This window comes from Scylla paramamosain, chromosome 48 (genome assembly GCF_035594125.1).
Source record: "Scylla paramamosain isolate STU-SP2022 chromosome 48, ASM3559412v1, whole genome shotgun sequence".
In the NCBI taxonomy this organism is placed as follows: Eukaryota; Metazoa; Arthropoda; class Malacostraca; order Decapoda; family Portunidae; genus Scylla; species Scylla paramamosain.
In genome coordinates this window covers 2,583,830-2,601,632 of record NC_087198.1, presented here as the reverse complement: position 1 = coordinate 2,601,632, position 17,803 = coordinate 2,583,830, and the positions used below count along the sequence as shown (strand labels likewise).

Below are 17,803 nucleotides of genomic sequence, written 5' to 3'. Positions count from 1 at the left end.
CCATTTGTGTGTGACATGCACATTTGCGACAAGCCAGCGACAACTTTGTTTGTTTGGGCAGCACGTTAATTTTAGCATTGAGAACAGAGAAGGCTTCCGTGCTGGAACACGCTGCATGCCACTCACCAAACCACTCACACTAATCCCACTCATTTTCTTCACCTACAAATACAAGTTGTTGCAAATGTCATAATTTATTGATTTATTTCATCAGTGTAGGTGGTTTTCAATGACACAACTCCAATTCTGCACTGCACATTGTTTGTTTGTTTGTTTGTGTTACCGTGTCTTAGTTGTTCACACCATAAAAAGGGTGAGTGTTCAGTGGTGGAGTGTGAACACCTTGCCTCAGAGGAAAGGGTCAATGCATGGTGGTGTGTTGGTGTTGCACATGTTCCTGTCCCTTGCTAATGTTCAACAGTCAACAAAAGGTGCACTCAGTAATTGCAAAGGAGAAAAATGACTTTAAATCTACAGCTGTGTTTACTGACCAGCGCACCACTGGTGTGCCAAGCCCCACACACCAGCGTGCTCACTGCTGCACCCGTCCACCTGTCCACGGTGCACAACAACCTCACGGCTTAACACAACACAACACAACACAACACAAGCTAACCTAACTCAACATAATATTACCAAACCTAACCTAACAAAACCTAACCAAACCTAACTTAACCTAACCAAACCTAACTTAACCTAACCAAACATAATATTACCTAACTTAATCTAACCTAACCTAACCAAACCTAACTTAACCTAACAAAACCTAACTTAACCTAACCAAACATAATATTACCTAACTTAACCTAACCAAACCTAACTTAACCTAACCAAACATAATATTACCTAACTTAACCTAACTTAACCTAACCAAACCTAACTTAACCTAACCAAACCTAACTTAACCTAACTTAACCTAACCAAACCTAACTTAAGCTAACTTAACCTAACCAAACCTAACCATACCTAACCAAACCTAACCAAACCTAACTTAACCTAACCAAACCTAAAGTGAAGCAAGAATTGACTTACTGGTTCACAATTGCCAGGTGAAGCAAGCAAATTTACAGTTTACTAGACGCTGGCGTGACCTGCGAGACTCAACACTGTCCTTTCTTTCTTCCTTCCTTCCTTCTTTCCTTCCTTCCTTCCTTCCTTCCTTTATTTGTTTGTCACGAATTGTTCTCCTTCCTTCCTGCAGACACAACACTTAATGATATTCACGAAACAAATAACAACAGGAGGAGGAGGAGGAGGAGGAGGAGGAGATAATTATACGGAAAAAGAGAATAAGGAGAGAGAGAGAGAGAGAGAGAGAGAGAGAGAGAGAGAGAGAGAGAGAGAGAGAGAGAGAGAGAGAGAGAGAGAGATCAGGAAATTAAACCTTAGTAGTAGTAGTAGTAGTAGTAGTAGTAGTAGTAGTAGTAGTAGTAGTTTTCGTTGCGTGTGTACGAGAGAGACAGAGAGAGAGAGAGAGAGAGATCGCCCTCACTCACCAGGCAGAGGAGACAGCAGCGGCCTGAGAGGTGCCTTCAAAAGACACACGCACACACACACGCACACACACACAGGCAGGCTCACACGCACACACAGACACACATACACACGGACAGCAGGAGGAGGAGCACTGTGACAAAGGTAAACAAGGCAACAATGACGATGATCTTGTTCTTGATCTTGTTGTTATTCTTCTTGTGACGTCTTCCGCAGATCGGCTACTTAAGAGCACGGGGTCAACATGTCTCCTCTAATTTAACACCTAAACTCCCTCAGGCGTACTTCCCAGGCGTGCACAAGGGACTTTTTCATCTCTTTTAGGGTCCCTTCCCTTTCTTCCTTGCCACGACACACTGGCAGCACTGTCAGCGTGCCTCTGTGTGTGAGCTGGAGGAGGCAGTAGACACCTGCCGAAACGATAATTACTCCCAGTGAGGTGTGCAGCACTGTTCAGGGGGTGCTGTGAACTTATCATTAAACCCAGATGTGACCTCACTGAACGTTTCCCTTTGTGTCTCACAACACAAGGGGGCAGTCACAGCCTGCCCTCTAAAGACAACTCTCTTCCTCCACACAAAACTACAAGCACCTAATAACACACACACCATTCACTCAAAAATTTTAAAATCATCATGGCGACTCCTACACCAGCCTCGGAGTCCCCATCTGGTGAGGGGACCATAAATGTCCCCAGGTCGGACTGCCTTTCCGTCGACAACCCTAAGTGTCTTGACACCCCCCTCAACTTTTTCTTCATTAACTTGTGCATTCGCGGTCTAAGATCTAATTTTCAATCTGTAGAACACCACCTCTCCTCTTCTAAACCTCATCTTCTTTTCCTCACTGAAACTCAGGTGTCTGAAGCAACTGACAGTAGCCCCTTTTCTGTTCCCTCCTACTTTCTCTATCCTCATTTTCGATCCAAAGCTGGATGCTGCGTTTATGTGACAATGACTTAACCTGCTCTCGTGCCCATGCTCTTGATCTTCCGAGTTTTCCACCATCTGGCTACGACTACAGAGTCACTCTCATACTAAATTTATTTGTGCTGTATACCTCTCACCTAACTCCTCTGACTATAAGAAATTCTTTGACTACTTAACTTCCAAAGTGGAGCACATTCTGACCCTCTTCCCTTTTGCAGAGATCTCCATTCTTGGAGACTTCAATGTTCACCACCAACTTTGGCTTTCCTCTCCCTTCACTGACCATCCTGGTGAACTAGCCTACAACTTTGCTATCCTCCATGACCTAGAGCAATTGGTGCAACATCCTACTCGTATTCCTGACTATCTTGGAGATACGCCCAACATTCTTGACCTTTTCCTGATCTCTAATCCTTCTGCTTATGCTGTCACCCTTTCTTCTCCATTGGGCTCCTCCGATCACAATCTCTTATCTTTATCTTGTCCTATCACTCCAATCCCTCCTCAGGATCCCCCTAAGCGAAGGTGCCTCTGGCGTTTTGCCTCTGCTAGTTGGGGGGACCTGAGGAGGTATTTTGTTGATTTTCCTTGGAATGACCACTGCTTCCGTGTCAGAGAGCCGTCTTTGTGTGCTGAGCGCATAACAGAGGTGATAGTGTCTGGCATGGAGGCGTACATTCCTCACTCTTTTTTCTCGTCCTAAACCTTCTAAACCTTGGTTTAACACAGCTTGTTCTCGTGCTATACATGATAGAGAGGTGGCCCACAAAAGGTACTTAAGCCTTCCATCACCAGAATCTCATGCACTTTATATTTCTGCCCAGAACCATGCCAGGTCTGTTCTCCAACTAGCCAAAAACTCCTTCATTAACAGAAAATGTCAAAACCTTTCAAGATCTAACTCCCCTCGTGATTTCTGGCATCTAGCCAAAAATATCTCCAATAACTATGCTTCTTCTTCTTTCCCTCCTCTACTTCAGCCAGATGGCACCACTGCTATCACATCTATTTCTAAAGCTGAACTCTTTGCTCAAACCTTTGCTAAAAACTCTACCTTGGACGATTCTGGGCTTGTTCCTCCCTCTCCTCCACCCTCTGACTACTTCATGCCACCTATTAAAATTCTTTGCAATGATGTTTTCCATGCCCTCGCTGGCCTTAACCCTCGGAAGGCTTATGGACCTGATGGGGTCCCTCCTATTGTTCTCCGAAACTGTGCCTCCGTGCTTACACCTTGCCTAGTCAAACTCTTTCATCTCTGTCTGTCAACATCTACCTTTCCTTCTTGCTGGAAGTTTGCCTACATTCGGCCTGTTCCTAAAAAGGGTGACCGTTCTAATCCCTCAAACTATACCGTCCTATTGCTTTAATTTCCTGCCTATCTAAAGTTTTTCAATCTATCCTCAACAGGAAGATTGTTAAGCATCTACCACTTCACAACCTTGTATCTGATCGCCAGTATGGGTTCCGTCAAGACCGCTCTACTGGTGATCTTCTGGCTTTCCTTACTGAGTCTTGGTCATCCTCTTTTAGAGATTTTGGTGAAACTTTTTCTGTTGCCTTGGAGATATCAAAAGCTTTTGATAGAGTCTGGCACAAAACTTTCATTTCCAAACTACCCTCCTACGGTTTCTATCCTTCTCTCTGTAACTTCATCTCAAGTTTCCTTTCTGACCGTTCTATTGCTGCTGTGGTAGACGGTCACTGTTCTTCTCCTAAATCTATTAACAGTGGTGTTCCTCAGGGTTCTGTCCTGTCACCCACTCTCTTCTTATTATTCATTAATGATCTTCTAAACCAAACTTCTTGTCCTATCCACTCCTACGCTGATGATACCACCCTGCACTTCTCCACGTCTTTTCATAGACGTCCAACCCTTCAGGAGGTAAACATATCACGCAGGGAAGCCACAGAACGCCTGACTTCTGCTCTTTCTAAAATTTCTGATTGGGGCAGAGCAAACTTGGTATTGTTCAATGCCTCAAAAACTCAATTCCTCCATCTATCAACTCGACACAACCTTCCAGACAACTATCCCCTCTTCTTCAATGACACTCAACTGTCCCTCTCTTCTACACTGAACATCCTCGGTCTGTCCTTTACTTATAATCTGAACTGGAAACTTCACATCTCATCTCTAGCTAAAACAGCTTCTATGAAGTTAGGTGTTCTGAGATGTCTCCCCTAGTTTTTCTCATCCCCCCCCAGCTGCTAACTCTGTACAAGGGCCTTATCCGTCCATGTATGGAGTATGCTTCACATGTCTGGGGGGTTCCACTCATACTGCTCTTCTAGACAGGGTGGAATCAAAATCTTTTCGTCTCATCAACTCCTCTCCTCTAACTGACTGTCTTCAGCCTCTCTCTCACTGCCGCAATGTTGCATATCTAGCTGTCTTCTACCGCTCACTCAAACAATCCTACAACGTAAATCCCTTTGCTCTTCCTCACAAAATTTTGCTTTTGTTTAACTTTATCTTGTTATTCATGAGCCACCCAAATAAGCGGTGCAGCCATTATGTCACTGGTATGACTGTATAAGTGCCCACATCTCCCCTGCCTTTGCTGCAGTGTTGCGGCACATCCCCTCTATGTATTCCGTCACCAAGGAAAGTCAAGCGTGGCAAAGTTTTGAGCGCAGTCCCCCCGCAGTGACATTGGTGCAGTCACCCCTTCCATCAACGCAGTCTTCAAAGAGAACGGCACAGATTGACGGTGACTAAAGCAAACTTACAAAGTCAACCTACACTTAATAATAATGATAATAATAATAATAATAATAATAATAATGATAATAATAATAATAATAGTAGTAGTAATGGTCATAAAAGGAGCACTAGTGTAATTGAGGGTGCAGCGCGGCCTTTCACTTCCACCTGAAGGAAAATGAAAAGCAAGATTTGTGTTTGTACAATAATTTTATTGAGAAGCAAAATGAGACAGTGTGAATATTGATAACAGAAGTGTTTGCGCTGAAAACTTTCGTGTTGTTAGTGAAGGAGCAATGCGTGGAGCGGTGTGTCCTGCCGCCAATATTCACACCAATACCCGCCACCATCACACAACACACTGACATCACCACAACATGCACTCTGAACTTTACATGTGTGTCCGTCTGTCTGTATGTCTGTCTGTCTGTCTGTATGTATGTATGTGTGTGTGTGTGTGTGTGTGTGTGTGTGTGTTTATGGGCATGTGTATGTGTTTGCTTGTCTACTCAAAAATAAATAAATAAATAAATGATGGTGGCAGTGGTGTGGTGTGTGGTGTGGTGCAGCAGTGCCGTGCCAGCACCACGCCAAACTGCACCACAGTCACCTCAGCAGTGGGGCAGTGGCGGGCTGCCTCCTGCACCTCCTCCAGGCCCCGCACCACCTGGCCAGAGACACCAGGCCAACCACCACCACGCTGCCTGTCCCCGGGTAGCGTCACCACCGCCACCACCACCACCACCACCGCCGCCTGGCCAGACTGCCAGCACTCACCCTGGGAAAGGTGAAGCAGCACGGGGCTCCCTCTCTCCCATCACCTCCCTGGCAGTCTCCTCCCCGCATCTCTTGCACCTCAAACACAACTTGTTTTTTGTTGGTAATAATGATAATAAATTTAATTATGAAGTTTAATGAGCTTATATGTTTATTTATTTATTTATTTATTTTTTAATGCAAAGTTAGTTAGTTTAATATAACAGATCTGATTACACTTTCTGCTATTTGTCATTTTTTAATGCAAAAAATTATTTGTTTGTTAACTGTGTAATGGAGTGTGTTGTGTCACGAACACTGGCCTGCTTCACAACAACAACAACAACAACAACAACAACAATAACAACAACAACAGCATGGCCTCATCACTCACACAAGCTTACTAAACAAAAAACAAAATAAATAAATAAAACAAAATAAATAAATAAAAATAAATAAAATAAAGCAACAATAACTTTAATACAAAAAAATATAATTTAAATCAAATATTTTTTTTTTTAATATTTTAAGAAAAATCATGTTTTTTCAATCTTGACAAACAGTCCCATTATTTACCTCATTGTAGCCCAATCCAGCCCAACCCAGCCTATTCCAGCCCAATCCAGCCAAACCCAGCCTATTCCAGCCCAATCCAGCTCACTCCAACTCATTCCAGCCCACTCCAGCCTATTCCAGCCCAATCCAGCCCATCCCAGCCTATTCCAGCCCAATCCAGCTCACTCCAACTCATTCCAGCCCAATCCAGCCCATCCCAGCCTATTCCAGCCCAATCTACCTCACCCCAACTCATTCCAGCCCAATCCAGACCATTCCCGCCCATTTCAGCCCAATCCAGCCCAATCCATGTCATTCTAGCCCATTCCAGCCCAATACAGTCCATTCTAGCCCAATCCAGCCTATTCTAGCCCATTCTAGCCCAATACAGCCCATTCCGCCCCAATCCAGCCCATTCTAGCCCAATCCAGTTCATTTCAGACCCATTCTAGCCCAATCCAGGTCATTCTAGCCCAATCCAGCCCACTCTAGCCCAATCCAGCCCATTTCAGACCCATTCTAGCCCAATCCACTTACCCACTACTCTGAAAACCAATCTCTCTCTCTCTCTCTCTCTCTCTCTCTCTCTCTCTCTCTCTCTCTCACCACCACTACTACTACTACTACTGCTATTACCACCACCATCACCACCACCACTACTACTAGAGTCACGCAGGTAGAGGTCGGAGGGCAGCAGTTGGAGGTAACAACGACCATAGGGAAATTAGGTACAATTTAGAATGGGAATAATAAACTGTTAGAAGCAAAAAGACTAGTAAAATACCTGACTTTAGGAAAACACACGTTGAGGAATTAAAAAGGTACCTCCAAGGACTGGACTGGCAAGGGATGCAGGGTCAGGTCAGGTCAGGGACGGAGTTCAGAGAGATAAGGCAGGGTGAGACGCGAGGTGAGGCGCGAGGGTGCAGGACAACAGGAGGCAAGATGTGTCCATAAGGGGCGGAGGAGAGAGGAAAGGGGAGACAGGTGTGAATGTGCTGGAATGAGAGAGGTGAGGTCGAGGCGAGTAAACGAGGGAGTGGAGAGGACGGTAGAGGTCAAGATGAGGGGATTGGGTGAGGTAAATGTAGATGAATTGTATAAATATTTCGTAGATAAATTTCACACGGGCCAGTCAGCAAATATCCCGTATAGGACAATAAGATCACACAAAAAAGACCCTAAATGGACGACTGCTAGGTTAAAGCATTATGCGGTAAAATCCCTCTTATCCAGCATCAACGGGACCGCCGACATGCCGGATACTTGAATAGAAGTGAAATTATGTCCACGATCACCAGCCTACACTCACACATCTTACCACATCAAAGACCAGCTGATCTGATTGGCTACTTCAGTGTGAGCACAACACGCTTCCTCTCTTCTACAACTTTAGGCACGGTGAAGGCGTCAGGTGATAAACAGTGCACACGCGGGGCCGAGTCACTGGGTGAACGTGGTGCAGTGGGCCGCGGGTGGCGCCAAGCAGTGTGCTCTGGTGGCGAGGGGACAAAGTATGCCTCGCGTGGGAATTTTTATCAATTTTATGAGTACGCATTGATTTTTTACTGATTTTAAGGCTCGGGGAAAATTGTGCCGGATGCTTGAGGTTGCCGGATACTGGAATGCCGGATGAGAGGGATTTTACCGTATAGGGTGTAAGAGAAGTATATATGAGATTGAGGGCAGGTGAAGAAATGTTAAAGTCACAATACAATGAATTAGTTAGAACAGTGAGGAGGTTAACGAGGAAAGCAAAGGGCAATTATGAATTAAAGGTAGCCAGCCAGGCAAAGACAGACCCCAAGGGATTTTATCAGGTATACAGGACGAAGAATAAGGATACTGTAGGTCCATTAAAGGCAGCAGATGGGGAGCTGGTTAGTTCTGGGGAGGAGATAAGTAAATTTCTGAATGATTATTTTTTAACTGTCTTCACCCAGGAAAACATGCAGGATATGCCAGGTTGTAGTTAGCTCTGAACTCCGTCTAGGGAAACAATGCATAGAAGCCAGAAACAAGGCAAATAGGGTACTAGGGTTCATTTTTAGGAGTGTTAAAAGTAGAAGGCCGGAAGTAATATTAAAGTTATACTTGGCGCTGGTCAGACCTCATCTACACTACGCTGTGCAGTTCTGGTCCCCACATTACAGGAAAGATATAGGTCTATTAGAATCAGTACAGAGGAGAATGACTAAAAGGATACAGGGGATGAGGAGTGTTCCTTACGAGGCGAGGTTGAAGCTGTTAAATTTACATTCTTTTGAGAGACGTAGGTTAAGAGGGGACCTGATAGAAGTCTTTAAGTGGTATAAGGGTTATAACAAGGGAGATGTAAGCAAAATTCTTAGAATCAGCAACCAGGGTAGGACAAGAGATAACAGGTTCAAGCTTGAAAAATTTAGGTTTAGGAAGGAGATAGGAAAGAATTGGTTCGCAAATAGAGTGGTAGATGAGTGGAACGGACTCAGTAATCATGTAGTTAGTGGTAGGACACTAGAGAGCTTTAAGAGAAGATTAGACAAGTTTATGGATGGGGATAGCAGATGGAAATAGGGAGGTGTGTTTCATACAGGGACTGCCACGTGTAAGCCTGGTCACTTCTTGCACCTTCCATTATTTATTATGTTCTCATGTACTACTACTACTACTACTACTACTACTACTACTACTACTACTACTACTACTACTACTACCATCACCACCACCACCACCACTACTATGACTACTACTACTACTACTACTACTACCACCACCACCACCACCACCACCACTACTACTACTACTACTACTACTACTACTACTACTACTACTACTACTACTACTGTTTACCTGCATTGGGGCTGTGAGAGACCAGAGACATGACACTGAAATCATGATCCCGTTGTTGTTGTTGTTGTTGTTGTTGTTGTTGTTGTTGCTGCTGCTGTTGTGGTGGCGGCGGTGGCGGTGGTGGTAGTGCTGGCTGTGGTGTCAATTCTGTGTGCTGTGTGGGCTGCTCTGTGGCTGTGAATACACTGTGGCTCATCACACTGCTCACTCGTCCCTCCTGTGTGAAAAAAACAGCTTAGGTTAGCTTACATTAGGTTAGGTTAGGTTAGGTTAGCTTACGTTAGGTTAGGTTAGGTTAGGTTAGGTTAGCTTAAGTTAGGTTAGGTTAGGTTAGGTTAGGTTAGGTTATGTTATGCTAGGTAAGGTTAGGTTAGGTTAGGTTAGGTTAGGTTAGGTTAGCTTACGTTAGGTTAGGTTAGGTTAGGTTAAGTTAGGTTAGGTTAGGTTAGGTTAGGTTAGGTTAGGTTAGGTTATGCTAGGTAAGGTTAGGTTAGGTTAGGTTAAGTTAGGTTAGGTTAGGTTAGCTTACGTTAGGTTAGGTTAGGTTAGGTTAAGTTAGGTTAGGTTAGGTTAGGTAAGGTTAGGTTAAGTTAGGTTAGGTTAGGTTAGGTTAGGTTAGGTTAGGTTAGCTTACGTTAGGTTAGGTTAGGTTAGGTTATGTTATGCTAGGTAAGGTTAGGTTAGGTTATGTTACGTCATGTCAAGCTTGTTGAAATACTGAGTGGGATGAAGTGACATAATCTGTGTGACATATTTTAGAGGCACAACAAATACATTAATTGCTGTACACTATTATTCTGCATCACAAAGTCACGCAAAGTGGAGGCCTTGCTTTTCAGTCCTAACTCCTTGCTGAGTGACCAGACCCCTCCTAGTCACCCTTGTCATGTCCCCTGTGCCACTTGAAGACCCCCACCAGACCCCCTCTTAGTCACCCTTGTCATGTCCCCTGTGCCACTTGAAGACCCCCACCAGACCCCCTCTTAGTCACTCTTGTCATGTCCCCTGTGCCACTTGAAGACCCCCACCAGACCCCCTCTTAGTCATCCTTGTCATGTCCCCTGTGCCACTTGAAGACCTCCACCAGACCCCTCCTTGAATGTGTCAGTCAAGAGGCAGTAGTAATAGTAGTAGTAGTAGTAGTATAAAAACCTGTAGAGCTAATGTCTCTTCCTCAGACATATAAATAGATAAAAACTGAGCAATATCAGGCAGGTCTGTGGCTGCTGGCTGTGACAGAGAAAGGGGGCACAGATCACCCTCCATTTTGCTCTCTCTCTCTCTCTCTCTGTCTGTCTGTCTCTCGCTCTCTCTCTCACTGCCTGTCTGTCTGTGTGCCTCTTGCTCTCTCTCTCTCTCTCTTCTTTTCCCTTTCTTGTTGAATATCTGTAAGACACAAAAGATTATTAACATTAACACTTTACATAGTAGTAGTAGTAGTAGTAGTAGTAGTAGTAGTAGTAGTAGTAGTAGTAGTAATAGTAGTAGTAGTAGTAATGATAGTAACAGCAAGGATTCATCTTATTACTAAGTTTCTCTCTTTCTCTCTCTCTCTCACTGTCACCATCGCAGTGTTGCATCTCTAGCTATCTTCTACCAGTTAACCAGTATTCTCAGTCATTCACCAGGGGCCCTGTGCTCTCTCACCACAACTGTTATGCCAGGCCAAAGGCAAGGTTAACCTGGTTCTCAAGAGTGTTTCTCCTGTCAGTAATGCAGAAATGTTGTTAATCTGTCACTGCAACTGTAAAAACACCCTTGAAAACCCGCGTCACTTCAACTACAGCCTTTTAAAAGAGTGTTTCTCCTGTCAGTAATGCAGAAATGTTGTTAATCTGTCACTGGAACTGTAAAAACACCCTTGAAAACCTGCGTCACTTCAACTACAGCCTTTTAAAAGAGTGTTTCTCCTGTCAGTAATGCAGAAATGTTGTTAATCTGTCACTGCAACTGTAAAAACACCCTTGAAAACCTGTGTCACTTCAACTACAGCCTTTTAAAAGAGTGTTTCTCCTGTCAGTAATGCAGAAATGTTGTTAATCTGTCACTGGAACTGTAAAAACACCCTTGAAAACCCTTGTCACTTCAACTACAGCCTTTTAAAAGAATGTTTCTCCTGTCAGTAATGCAGAAATGTTGTTAATCTGTCACTGTAACTGTAAAAACACCCTTGAAAACCCTTGTCACTTCAACTACAGCCTTTTAAAAGAGTGTTTCTCCTGTCAGTAATGCAGATATGTTGTTAATCTGTCACTGCAACTGTAAAAACACCCTTGAAAACCCTTGTCACTTCAACTACAGCCTTTTAAAAGAGTGTTTCTCCTGTCAGTAATGCAGAAATGTTGTTAATCTGTCACTGCAACTGTAAAAACACCCTTGAAAACCCTTGTCACTTCAACTACAGACTTTTAAAAGCGTTTCTCCTGTCAGTAATGCAGAAATGTTGTTAATCTGTCACTGCAACTGTAAAAACACCCTTGAAAACCTGCGTCACTTCAACTACAACCTTTTAAAAGAGTGTTTCTCCTGTCAGTAATGCAGAAATATTGTTAATATGTCACTGCAACTGTAAAAACACCCTTGAAAACCTGCGTCACTTCAACTACAGCCTTTTAAAAGAGTGTTTCTCCTGTCAGTAATGCAGAAATATTGTTAATATGTCACTGCAACTGTAAAAACACCCTTGAAAACCCGCGTCACTTCAACTACAGCCTTGTAAAAGAGTGTTTCTCCTGTCAGTAATACAGAAATATTGTTAATCTATCACTGGAACTGTAAAAACACCCTTGAAAAACCCTCGTCACTTCAACTACAGCCTTTTAAGAGTGTTTCTCCTGTCAGTAATGCAGAAATATTGTTAATCTGTCACTGCAACTGTAAAAACACCCTTGAAAAACCCTCATCACTTCAACTACAGCCTTTTAAGAGTGTTTCTCCTGTCAGTAATGCAGAAATGTTGTTAATATATCACTGGAACTGTAAAAACACCCTTGAAAACCAATGTCACTTCAACTACAGCCTTTTAAAAAAGTGTTTCTCCTGTCAGTAATGCAGAAATGTAGTTATTCTGTCACTGGAACCTTAAAAACACCCTTAAAAACCTGCGTCACTTCAACTACAGCCTTTTAAAAGAGTGTTTCTCCTGTCAGTAAAGCAGAAATGTTGTTAACCTGTCACTGCAACTGTAAAAACACCCTTGAAAACCTGCGTCACTTCAACTACAGCCTTTTAAAAGAGTGTTTCTCCTGTCAGTAATGCAGAAATGTTGTTAATCTGTCACTGCAACTGTAAAAACACCCTTGAAAACCTGCGTCACTTCAAGTACAGCCTTTTAAAAGCATTTCTCTTGTCAGTAATGCAGAAATATTGTTAATCTGTCACTGCAACTGTAAAAACACCCTTGAAAACCTGCGTCACTTCAACTACAGTCTTTTAAAAGCGTGTTTCTCCTGTCAGTAATGCAGAAATGTTGTTAATCTGTCACCGTTCACACACAACAGCACAACAGCAAGTGTAACAGCAAGCTGAGTCTATGCAGTCTAGTTAGGACTTAGTTAACTTAGGTCAGGTTAGAGCACTAGTGTCAACGTGGGGTCCCCGGCTGGCTGGCGTCTGGCAGGTCTGCATTGCCAGATGTGGATTTTCCTTGCAGTGTTACCAGGTCAGGCGAGGATACCACTCTCTCTCTCTCTCTCTCTCTCTGTCTCTCTCTCTCATTATAGCTGTTTTGTTTATGCATGTATGAGAGAGAGAGAGAGAGAGAGAGAGAGAGAGAGAGAGAGAGAGAGAGAGAGAGAGAGAGAGAGAGAGAGAGAGAGAGAGAGAGAGAGAGAGAGTTAAGGTAAGGTTGGTTTGGCTTGCTGTGCCTCTCCCAGTGACACAGCCTCCACAGCCTTGGGTCACTAAGAGCGCTTCTAATGTTTAAAATGTGTCAATCTTGTTACTCTGTCAGTGGACGCGTCACAGGAGCCGTAACACCCGCGTCACTTCGTCTGAGAGAAGCGGTGGTGGTGGCGCGGACTTATGTGACACTCTTGTGCACAATGTGTCCCTACATCTTGCTTTGTCTGCCATTTCTTGCACGGATAATGATTCAAAGGCTGTTAGCTTTCCAGTTTTGTTGGTTCCCTGTTTAATGAATTTTGTAACATGGAACAAGAACAAGAAGAAGAGGAGGAGGAAGAAGAGGAGGAGGAGGATGAAGAGGAAGGCTGAGTGTAAATGAAGTGAAGGAAGACAAACATACAGACACACAATAAGGAAGGAAATAAAGGCAATGAACACTGACACGACAAACACACACACAAACACACAGAGGGAGGTTAACAAACACCTGCTTTTCTCTCTTATTTCAGGTGTGTGCGTGCGTGTGTGCGCGGGTGGAGGTAGAGGAGGGAGGGGCGCAAGGGTGGGCGGCGGTCCCTGCCTCACCTGAGTTCTGGGAGTGGAGGAAATTGAAAGAGTGTCACTGGTCACCGAACCCTTCTGTCCGCCATCACGGTTCTTGTAAACAACGCCAAGAGACCGCTAGGGCAAACACTTTTCTTCTATCTTCACTATCACTGTCCTGTTACTATTTTACTGTGCATTATTAAATTCAGTGTATTTTTTACAAGTACTGTGATGTTTTCTTTGGTCTTAATCGTCTAGTTCTCTTTCTTGTAATATATAGTAACTCATGTCTACGCTTCCGTCTCCAGTAACACCATTTTGTTACTAATTTCCTATGCGTCGGTGACCATTTACTTCTGCTACTTACTTCTTATGTACATGTTATGTATAAACTTCTAGGCAAAGAATAAATGAAATGTTAAAGAGACCGCCGGGTTAAAGCATTCTTCCTTGTTTCCTATCGAGAAGTCTGTCTTTGAAATTACGGCATGAAAATAAATTATGCTTCGCCTACTTGAGAACCACGTCTTTTATTTCTGAACTATGATAAAATTAACAGCATTTCTATATATAATCGCTAAGAACATTTCAGCGTTTGCTAGTACTGATCAGTGAATACAAAAGTTCTAGACTGGGATTTCATTAATGCCTTTGTAGTACGCATTTGCAGTACGCATTTGCAGTATGTGTTTGTAGCATGTGTTTGCAGTATGTGTTTGCAGCATGTGGTTGCAGTATGTGGTTGCAGTATGTGTTTGCAGTATGTGTTTGCAGTGTGTGGTTGCAGTATGTGTTTGCAGTGTGTGTTTGCAGTATGTGTTTGCAGTATGTGTTTGCAGTATGTGTTTGCAGTATGTGTTTGCAGTATGTGGTTGCAGTATGTGGTTGCAGTATGTGGTTGCAGTATCTGGTTTAGGGCACGACTTTAAGCTTCTATCTTGAAAGAACGAAGTGAAAAGGAAGAGTCAAGTTGGACAGAGCAATGATGAGCTGCAGAGTTCCATCACGGCCTTAATTACTGCTAATGTACTTGTGAGAGAAGGAAATAAGTAAATGAATCATCAATAGGTAAAAAAACTGCGATTGTTGTACAAAGACAAGCAAAAAGGCTGTGGTGAATGTGACGGCAGCTGTAACAAAGGTGAACCATTGTCAACAGAATATGCATGCTAACTGTTCTGTGGAGGTATGCAAAGCATTCGTGCATATAATTTCGTTGTGTTATTCCGGCGTGCAGGTACATTGGCTTGTAGTGTAAGGCTCGGCTGTGTATCCGGTGTGTGGAGGCGTGTGAGGAAGTGCTGAGTGAACTGAATCACCAAGCCCACTACACGTGTGGCGCTGCCTCTTTGTTGAACACTGTCCTCTCAACACCACTGTTTTTAAAGGCCAGAGAGGTGACCCGGCGGGTTCTCAAGGGCGTTTCTCCTGTCGACAATGTAGAAATGTTGTTAACCTGTCACTCAAGTCGTAAAAGCTCCCTTGAAAACCTGTAGCTTCAGGTAACACAGCCTTTTGAGAGTAGGTGGAACTCCACAGTCTGTGTCTGTTAGTGGGCCATGCTGTCACCTGTCAGCTTTCCACCTACATACACTGATGCATGGACTTCATTAATGACACACCTTGGAAAAGTAACCTGTTCACTGCTTTCCGTGCTGGTGAGGCAACGCTTCATCAGCACTGGCAGCAGCTGTCAAGAGTTGGTGAGGTAGGCGGCGGGTGGCGCGGCGCCTCGTGGAGCAAGGCTGGAGGTGACAGGCCACGGGTGGAGCTTCCTTGATCTGTGCACCGGCCAAGGGCAACAATATTATATAAAAACAATAAATCAACAAAAAATGCCCACTGAAGTGCCGGTCCCCGAATAGAGACAGAAGCGGTAGTCAAAAATTGAAGAAGTGTGTTGAAGCCTCCCTCCTGAAAGAGTTCAAGTCACAGGAAGGAGGAAATACAGAAGCAGGCTGGGAGTTCCAGAGTTTACCAGAGAAAGGGAGGAATGACTAAGAATATTGGTTAACTCTTGCATTGGGGAGGTGGACAGAACAGGAGTGAATGACTGAGATTACTGGTTAACTCTTGCATTGGGGAGGTGGACAGAATAGTGGTGAATGACTGAGAATACTGGTTAAGTGTTGCATTGGGGAGGTGGACAGAACAGTGGTGAATGACTGAGAATACTGGTTAAGTGTTGCATTGGGGAGGTGGACAGAACAGTGGTGAATGACTGAGAATACTGGTTAACTCTTGCATTGGGGAGGTGAACAGAACAGTGGTGAATGACTGAGAATACTGGTTAACGTGGTGAGAGAAGGAAGAAAGTATTGAACCAGGACATGATACTCTCAGTTTTCTTGGTCGATGATTGACGTGAGAAATACAGAGACCAAGCTGAGCAGAAGTAAGGAAGGTGTGTGCAAAAGGAACAAATTATAATCAGGTGAAGGCGAATGAAGGTAAAAGCGAATGTTTGATTGTTGTGAAGAATGACGACCTCAAGAGGCTGGATGTGTTCAGCCGAAAGATTACTGCCAGCCACGGCAGTAAAGAAGGCAGGCAAAAACTTGCCAACTCAGCAAGATCTCTTCCTCCAGCAACAATGTCGGTGATAATTGTATTTCTTTTGGCGTAGTGGAAGATATAACGGAACAGGAGGCGCCTGTACACACGTCCCTGGCTGAATAGAAGAGAAGGAAGGCGCGTCTGCCACGCTCTTTTGCCTGAGCCGAGCGTGCAAGACCCAGCCACCATGAGGCAGTGGATAGGCCTCAACAAGGAGCAGTACCGTGGTCTCCTGCGGCTTGTGACTCGCCTATCAAGAAGGAGGATGCCCACGTGAGGGATGCAGTGACTCCTGGTGAACGCCTCACACTGACGCTGCGTTATCTAACAACAGCTTAGGAACACCGATCGGTAACTACTGACAACTTGGCCCCTTCTGCAGCGATACTACTCTTTTAGAGAGAGAGAGAGAGAGAGAGAGAGAGAGAGAGAGAGAGAGAGAGAGTCTTGGGTCCCAGTGATGACGTTGTTGGTTCGTCATTAGCTCCAACATCAACTTTTGTGCCTCAGGACGCCACACCATGCACAACTCCCCCGAGGACCTGAGGTAAACAGAGCAGCGCGCGGCTGGACAAGCCCAACCTGTCGGTGTTGTTGGCGCGGCTGGCAATTCAGCCGCCAGGCACCAAAATTTCCACCGGCGGGCTATCGCGTCTTGCGGCGGCTGGCAATTCAGCAGCGAATTGGCAAGTGTGAACCCGCCTTTCGGTGTGATAACAGAGTGCAATTTATCACTGAAAGATGAGATAAAGCAGGTGTTGAGGGCAGCAGGAGGTGCCATCTTGGAAATATTGCATTTGTCAGGAAATAATTGGATGGAAGAAAAGACAATGGAGATGGTTGTTCATGAGCAGGTAATGGGGAGGCTGGAACATTACAATGCACTTCATTAAGACCTACCACCACAACAACAACAACCACAATAATAACACTGGTAATAATGACAATAATAATGACCCTCACACCAACAACAGCAACAACAACAACAACAACAACAACATCAACAACAACAACAACAGTTACAGTACTCTCGTTTACCAGCATACATTAACATAGCATGGTACCCTCCCAGCCTTTCCCTGCCCCTCCCCCCCTCCCGTTCCACTGCCTCTATGTACACTTTCCTTTGCTGTGCCTCAAGAGCGCCGTGACGCCTGCCTCCACCTCGTCAGCTGTGCCTCAACTCTCCACTTCTCTTCCCTCCTGACTTGTTCCACTTCCTCGCTATAATTCAGGTTCTTTTTCTTTTATTCTTTCATTATTACTATTTCTTTTTATTATTTTGCTGCCTCATTGTTGTTTTGTTTCGCTTTGCTTTGGAAGCCTAACCTGTCTGCAGCCTTCTTCTCCCGCCTGTTTTCCGCAACCTATGACAACAATGATGATGATGATGATGCAATGGTAATAATAATAAATGTAATAATAATAATAATAATAATAATAATAATAATAATATTGATAATAATAATAAAATCAATAATGGTAATAGTATTAATGGTAATACTTATAATGACCATAACAGGAATAAGACAATGATAATATTACTGCAGCGGTTGTGTTTGTGTGACCACTTGTATGAAAG

The 17,803-nt window shown here is 44.0% G+C and overlaps 1 protein-coding gene and 2 long non-coding RNA genes across 3 annotated transcripts in view; 1 reads left to right on the top strand and 2 right to left on the bottom strand.

Moving 5' to 3' along the window:
• Positions 1-1,715, bottom strand: part of LOC135095333 (RB1-inducible coiled-coil protein 1-like) — a 9,712-nt gene extending 7,997 nt beyond the window's left edge. The window contains exons 1-2 of the mRNA XM_063996095.1: positions 1,497-1,715; positions 1,033-1,195 (exon numbers count right to left, since the gene is read on the bottom strand). The gene's annotated coding sequence lies outside the window, so the exon portion shown is untranslated. The remainder of the gene's footprint in view (positions 1-1,032; positions 1,196-1,496) is intronic.
• The window catches only part of LOC135095352 (uncharacterized), a 57,118-nt gene extending 42,932 nt beyond the window's left edge, over positions 1-14,186 (top strand). Inside the window, exon 4 of the long non-coding RNA XR_010264336.1 lies at positions 13,629-14,186. This is a non-coding gene — a long non-coding RNA (uncharacterized LOC135095352). The remainder of the gene's footprint in view (positions 1-13,628) is intronic.
• LOC135095351 (uncharacterized) lies at positions 5,463-13,801 on the bottom strand. The gene is made up of 4 exons (XR_010264335.1): positions 13,705-13,801; positions 10,426-10,659; positions 9,274-9,490; positions 5,463-5,996 (listed from the first exon to the last, which is right to left on the bottom strand). It is a non-coding gene; the product is annotated as an uncharacterized LOC135095351 (long non-coding RNA).
• Positions 14,187-17,803: the final 3,617 nt, after the last annotated feature.